General features: G+C 45.5%; 1 long non-coding RNA gene across 1 annotated transcript; it reads left to right on the forward strand.

The window, feature by feature from the left end:
- The first annotated feature begins 3,188 nt into the window (after nt 1-3,188).
- Nucleotides 3,189-5,483, forward strand: LOC308569442. The gene is made up of 2 exons (XR_014000737.1): nt 3,189-3,494; nt 3,756-5,483. It is a non-coding gene; the product is annotated as an uncharacterized lncRNA (long non-coding RNA).
- Nucleotides 5,484-7,795: the final 2,312 nt, after the last annotated feature.

Raw genomic sequence — 7,795 nt, forward strand, 5'->3', positions numbered from 1 at the left:
TTTTGGAGAGTGATTCTTTTAGAACTTGAATAACACCCACAGCTTTCCCCCTCACGGTTGCAAATCACTTCCTAGAAAATGCCCAGCGCAACCTGCACGTCTAGGATTAATAGGGGTGGGGGGCAGGCGAACCCGGTCGCCACCCATAGTCCAGGAGTTCCCTGGAGGAAATGTACTTTTCATCTACAAACCAGGAATGGATCCGAAGCTGGAAGTTAAAGTCAGGCTGCAATCCTCAGGCTATTTCTTTGACAGTTAACCTCCTCGAAACAAACAGGATCCCTTCCAGAGAATATAAGGTGGGATCGTTAACGTGGCATTTCTGTTTCAGAAATCTGAATTAAAGAGGACGCTCTCTGGGCCCATATGTCTGGGGACACCGTTGCTACAATGGAGGCTGCCTTCTGTCCACTGGTCCATGTAGCTCACTGCTGTCTACATTGACCGGCAGCTGCTCTCCAAGGTTCATGACTGGAGGTATTGTAAGCCCTACCCAGGAGGTAGAGCTCAGCCAATATAGAGCATGAGACACATCATCTCAGGGCCGTGTGTTCAAGCTCCGTGATGGGCAAATATGCCTTCATTGCAAGGGGTTGGACTAAATGACCCTCGTGGTCCCTTCCAATTCTATGCTTCTATGACCTGCTAGGATTAGAAAGGGGGTTTCCAGCTCTTGTAGGGACGTTTTATACCCTGTGTGTAATTTTTTAGAGGATCTAAGGCCAGAGCCCCACTAGTTTCAGTTTCGACCAGACATCACACGACTGTGTGAAAGAATCAGCAGGAGCAGGTTTTTGTTATGGCACAGGGAATGATGTGGCAGAAGAGACTGGGCAATGGGGCTGGGCAATGGGGACGTGTCCACCTGTTTAAGCACAGACAGTGGATGGGCGGCTGGGAATCCTGAGAGAATGCCTTTGCATCTCTGGATCAAGGCCTCTGGGTGTTCCTAGCTTGGATCAACCGTTTTGTTAGGAATGATGTGTTTTTGGTTTTCATTTTTTTAATTAAGCTATATTTCTAATAACCTTTGTATCATGGGGGGAGGAAAAAACCACATATTGCCATTTGCTCCTTAACTGGCCTTGGTGGGACCCTGAATGCAGCTTTAAGGGAGACCGCAATAGATAATTTTGCCTTGGAACAAGGGCATAGCGACCAGAAAATGAAAATGCATAGCAAGCGGTGGGTCATATACAATTGCCACACTAAATTTATTTCCCCAGACAGTGTTGCCTCCTACCAGGAATGGTGGTAGATGCATTGGCTGTGGCAAAAAGCAAAATTGCTGTGATCAAATGGCAAGAAAGACATCTACAGACACGCTCTGTAAGAACCTCTCGCCACGACAGTCGGGCTTCTTCTGACTGCTTTGGGCCACGCCTTCAAGTGTGGGAGGTGGTTTTGCGAACAAAAGACTGCGCCAGGCCCCCGCCCCGAGGCGCTTACACGTTGTAATAAATTATAGAATTATAGAGTTGAAAGGGACCCAGATGGTCATCTAGTCCTTGCAGGAATCCTGCTCACAGGATTGGGCAAAGGGGTGGAAGATGGAGAAAGGCTGAGCACTGAAGCTCTGCTTAGTTGCTGCATAGTAGAGTCCTGCTTGTTCCCTTGCTCTCGACCCCATAAACGAGCATCTCGCACCCGCAGTGTATTTCAGCCATACAGAATCGGAGTCACACCGGAGTCACACCGCAAAGCCCTTAAACGCCCGAAGATGGGCGCGCATCAAACCAGCTGGAAGGTTGGTTGCGCAGGGCGCGACGGGATTGTGTGTGAGTTACCGTCGAAAGAGGCACACCCTGCCACGAACCCCATTGAACTGAACGAGAAGACGGGCAGCGCTTCTGTTCCTTTCAATGACTTCTCCGTGGATCGGGCCCTCTGTCACGATTATTATTCCAAGCGGGACTTGAATTATCGATGCCACTGCGCAGCTCGCTCGGATTCGGGGCGCACTGACTTATGCTAAAGTTAGCCGAGCACACGAGGACTTCTGACTCAACATCCTCCCCGTCCAGCTGTCGGGATTTCGGCCGCTGGTTGGAGGCAGCGGACTCTAAACGCACCTTTTCCGCACACCCGGTTTCGGGAGGGCGGCTCGCTTTTCGGGTTTACGCATTCCTGCAATGCAAGAGCCGTCGCCCAAGAGACACCGAGCGTTAGAAATTCACTGTGTTTCATCCCTTTTACAGAGTCTGAGTTAGCACGACCTTGAGACATACTCTTCTCGCCCTTCAGGAGATAGATAGATTGATAGATAAAATGCACCGAATTAAACTGGGATAACGAGCGGAACGAGGAGTCACCCCTTCGCTTTCCTCCTGGAGCGTTTTTATCATAATCGCTCTAGCATTAGATCTTATTTTTATTGCTTAAAAAAGGGGGGCTATCACCCACATACACAAACAAGTACGAGTCTCGCAGCACCAAGACTAACAAATGCAACTTCAGGCATGTCTACTCGGAAGTAAGACTCACTGAGTTCAGTAGGCCTAGGGGAAGTGTTAGGTGACTTCAGCTTTCTCCGGGCAGAAGCTTTTCTGAATTTGAGTCCATTTTTATTAAATAACAACCCGGGAAAACTTAACCAGCCTGTTAGTCTTTAAATGGCCACATGATCCGGACCGCGTGCGTGAGAGTTTATGCGCTGTAACAGACTAGGGCTAACGCAAACCCTACCTATAAATCCGATTTTCCTATCGAATTCAGCCTTTCTGAGTAAAGACGTGGTTCAGATTGTGCTGTTAAGGCTACAGTCGTGTCCCCTTTTAAACCTGGGAGTCAGCCCCATTGGATTCAATGGGACCTACTTCTGAGCAGCGACTTACAGAATAGCTGCAGTCGCTGCCCATTTAACTGACAAGAAGCCTCACCGAACTGAAAGGGACTCACGTCTGACAGAGCAGGCATAAGATTGCTCTGTGAAAAGCGCACCCCCCCCCCACTTCCAAAAGTCGTCGTGTTGCGCTTCGCCTCTGATCTTGTGAACAGGAACGAAAGAAATTCAACTGCGGGGCATGGTGGTGGAATAAAACAGCAGCTGGGCTGTCCGTCGTTAGGGTGGCACTTCCGGCCGTGACTCAGTGGGAGAGGAATCGCTGGGCAAGCAGAAGCTCCGGGTTCAATTCGTGGCATTTCTGGGGCTGGGGACACCCCCTCCCCGAAACCCATATATATAGAGACCAACTAAGTTAGTTATTGAGCTAAATGGTTTGACTCAAGTTACTGGCTAGCGACACACTTTTAGCCCCCCACTCCACCCCCGCTTCCCATTTCACACGATTTTAAGCAGCCGCCAGTTTTGCCACGGACTTTAACAGATTCAGACCCGGTCTACGGCTCCGCAGTTGGATTGACTGGAACCTTTTATGGTCCGTGCTCTACCTTGCAGGGTTGTTGTGAGAACTGAACGAGGCAGCGAGAGAACAACGTGTGGCGCGTTCCTTAGGAGGAAGGGGGAAATACAACACGGAATCACACACACACGTGTGTGTGTGTGTAATAGTATGAGGAGGAGGAGGAATTGCATCTTGCCTTCTGTCCGGATAACTTTCTGACGGTAGTAAGAGCTGTTCCAGGAGAGGTGGGGGGCTCTCCTTAAAAAAAGCACCCGTCAGGTATGCTCGAGTTGAGTTTCCTGCTTGGCAGCGGGTTGGACTAGATGACCCCGCCGATCCCTTCCAACTCTACTAATTCTAGGATTCAGACGATCAGCGGTTTTCCCCCACCAACGATCAAGCGAGAACGAGGAGTACCCGACCTGATGCTGCTGACGTGGACCTCAAGCGGCGTGAACTCGGAACCGGAGGTCTACTCAGACGTAAGCCCCATTGTAGTCAATAGGACTTACCGGTACTTCCAGGTATGCCCGTAAAGGACTGCAGCCTTCTTATCCCATGCAACTTTTAGCCACGTTTTGTCATTATTATTAATCATATCAATCATATTGTTGTTATATTAACCAATAATAATAATCATAACAACAACAACAATAATAAATGTTATTATTATTATTATTATTAACCATCATAATCATTATTAACCTATTATTGACCTATTATTAACCTATCATCATCATCAATCACCATCAATCATATTGTTGTTATATTAACCAATAACAACAAGAACAACAATAATAATATTTTTATTATTATTAACCATAATACTCATTATTAACCTATTATTGACCTATTATTAACCCATCATCATCGTCAGTTACCATTGCCTTGCGTTTTCTTTCTGACGCTGGGGAGAAGGCAAACATTGGAGCCACGTGGAAATGTAACATAATCAAATATTCCAGTTATGCCGCGGCTGCCCCCCCCCGCTCCCCCGCCAGTTTCTTCTGTTCGCGGAGCACCTTTCAACTTCAAGGGCTTTGCACCAATATAAACCAGATCCAGAGCCGGGCGGCTTTTCCTCCCCGCTCCGCCGCCGCCCCACCTCACTCTCTCCCTTCAGATCTAAACTTAAAACATATATCATAGATCAGTTTTCATCCTGCGAATTTAGGCGCAACCCCGAGACCTGTCTTTTCAAAGGCAGTCGAGGCTGGAGTCTGCTATATTTAATCCAGCCAGCTATTAAATGTCCTCCGGCTTGAATCGCGAATTTCAAACAGGAATCTGGAAATGGGGATAATGACAGGGTTTTTTCCCCCTTTTCTTTTCCCTTTTCCTTTTTAAACAGTTGAGTTAGGGAAGGAGGGAGAGGGAGGAAGACAATTCCTGGGTCTTTGATTTTGATTCCCCGCCTCCCCACCCCCACCCCCCACACAAAAGGAAAAATAAAAATGAAGAGAAATAAATGAAATATCAGCTCAGCTCTAAGACCCTGCACAATTTCTAAATAAATATCAACAATTGTCCTCTTTATCCTATTTTCTGTCATGAGATGCAGCTGGTCCTACTTGGTGTAAAACAAACACATTGTTATTTCACAGAAATTGTTGCTTTTGCCTAGGACAGGCATCATACATTTAAATCACATTTAATGACTTCCCCAAAAGAACTTTAGTTTACCCATCACAGAACTACAATTCCCAGCACCTTTAAACTACAGCTTCCAGGATTCTTGGGTGTGTGTGTGCAGCCATGTGTTTTAAGTATGCTTTAAATGAAATATGTTTGTCATTATTTACAGGATTAACAGATTAATTATTATGAAATTTCTATGGAACACAGCCCACTTCATCTCATGCATGACACACTCTCTTTCCTTACTTCCATTTGTATGACAGGAAAGATCTGTGATAATAATTGTTTTTGATGCAAAGCTCAGAATGTACAAGGTAACGTACTGAGCCATCCACAACAGCAGTAGCAGCTGGGGAGAACAAAAACCACCCTAGTTTTTATATGCTAACATTACACCTGCTGTGGGAGAGAAAACCCTGGTCTGGATTGAGTCCTAAACACATGGAATCAAAGGTTGCTGAGACTCACATGCTGGAATCTCACTTTGAAGTTCCTGTGCTGGGGGAAAAAATCATTTCACTCTATCCCTACCCATCTCCTCATTATTCATTTTGACCTGCCTCTGACCGGTTTATTGTGTCCAAAGAGCTGCTAAGTTTCCCCTTCCTGTGTTGCCACCCCTGACTTGCAACTGGCTCATCCCCTCTCTGTGATTTTTCACTCTTTTGTGGAGTTGAATTCATCTATAAAAAATTTGGTGGAGGCTCGACACACACACATCTGATCAGTGACATTGTGGATATGATTCCAGTGCACACGTACCGGTACTTACCTGTGAGTATCACATCCTTGAACTGAATAGGATATACGCATCTGCATTATTAAGTATGTTTAGGATAGGGCTGGAAACACTCTTCCTTGAATCAATGGGATGCGGGGGGAGGGGGGAGCTGATCTCACAAATTACAGTGGTACCTTGGGTTACAGACGCTTCAGGTTACAGACTCCAGTAACCCAGAAATAGTACCTCGAGTTAAGAACTTTGCTTCAGGATGAGAACAGAAATCGTGCTCCAGCAGCGCGGCAGCAGCGGGAGGCCCCATTAGCTAAAGTGGTGCTTCAGGTTAAGAACAGTTTCAGGTTAAGAACGGACCTCCAGAACAAATTAAGTTCTTAACCCGAGGTACCACTGTACCTGAAAGCAAATTCCACAGCAACCTATGTCCTCCTGAATATATGCAGATGTTTTATGCCTGAGCACCAATGTCCTTTCCCAGAACTTTCATAGGATCTGAGTCCAGCTGATTCTGTGTAAACAGAAAAAGGTCAGCAACAGTTTCTTGTTAGGAAACATCTCCAAATAATAATAACAATGTAATAAATTACAAGGTACCTGCAATTCTGTTTCACTAAAGTCAGTAGGACCTTTCTGCACATATTTCAATTAAAATATATACAATTCAGTCAAACTGGGTGACCACAGGCCAGTCAGTTTAATCTACCTCACTGGGTGGGTGCAAGGATAAGATGGGGAGGGGGAGGAAGAGGAGGTTGGGACTGCTTGGAGAAAAGTCTGGATATCCATGTACAAATTAAGAAATGAAATCTTGTTCTCATGCGGCAGTTCCCTGGTTTATGCCACAACAAATTTGTGAGGCACCACAAGATGGTTTGCTGTTTCTGATACAGCAAACCAACAAGGTGACACTTCTGGAATTTGAAATCAGTGGGACCTAAAAAACCTAAAAAGCCTTTAGGTAAGCACATTTGTTGTTGTTGTAGCTGCTGCTGCAATTTAATTAGCAGAAATAGCAAAAAGAAAACATTGAAACATTCTCAGATCACATTAACAATAAGAAATAATCCATCGATCCTGCCTTGAACATATACATTAATAAAAGCAGTCCATATGGATATCAAAACAAGATTGAAGAATGGCAAGATTGATAAGGCAAGAGGTTCAAATGCAGAAAGGAAAGTCAGTTCATCAGATTGCCAAACAGTATATTTCAAGTCTAGCTTTTAACCTGCAAAGTGCTTTACAGTCCTTTTCATAATTGGTGATGATCACCCCCATTTCACAAATTGGAGTAGCCATATGCTGTATCCCTGGCAAAGGTGAAGCATGAACCAAGCCAAATCTTGAGACAGTGGAGAGTGTTAGCTTTTTGAAGTGTGTGTGTGTGTGTGTGTGTGTGTGTGTGTGTGTGTGTGTTACTAGCCAAGGGTTCTCTGTAGGGCACATTGTGAATGAAGAGACAGTGTACTCTAATGGCTCATCAAGCAATGGGGATGGTCTAGGGCTGGGATGTTTCTAGCTCCAACTTATGATCTCCCTGACCATTGCATGTGCTGGTTGGGGCTGATGGGAGTTGGAGTCCAACTGCACTGGGAAGGTACCAGGTTGAGGAAGGCTGCTTCAGCCTCTCTTACAGGGCTCTTGTGGAGCTAAAATGTCATTAGGCACAAACATACCATATGCTGCCCTGAACACCATGGATGCAAAGTGGAATACAAGTGTGAAGATGACTGTTTCTGGCTACTCCATACACTCTTGCATATGGTTGCTGCTGTTAAAAATATTTATTTGCCACTTAATATTTTTAAAGATCTAAAGTGGTTGGTCTACAACACAGAATTATAAAACACAGCAAGGACAATGAATCAGGAAAAAGCAGTCCAAATTGACAGGTGTGTGTGTGTGTGTGTGTGTGCAGGCAACATTGTTTCTTCAGTTTATATCTAATTTTTTAGCCACGTCTCTTAAGGTGACCTACATGGTTCTCGCCAGCATGCACACATTTTATCCTCACAGCAACCCTGTGAGGTAGGTTAGTCTGAGAGAAAGTGCCTGAGTTTCATTTGAACCTTGA

The sequence above is a fragment of the Podarcis bocagei genome, assembly GCF_964188305.1.
Source record: "Podarcis bocagei genome assembly, chromosome: 12".
In the NCBI taxonomy this organism is placed as follows: Eukaryota; Metazoa; Chordata; class Lepidosauria; order Squamata; family Lacertidae; genus Podarcis; species Podarcis bocagei.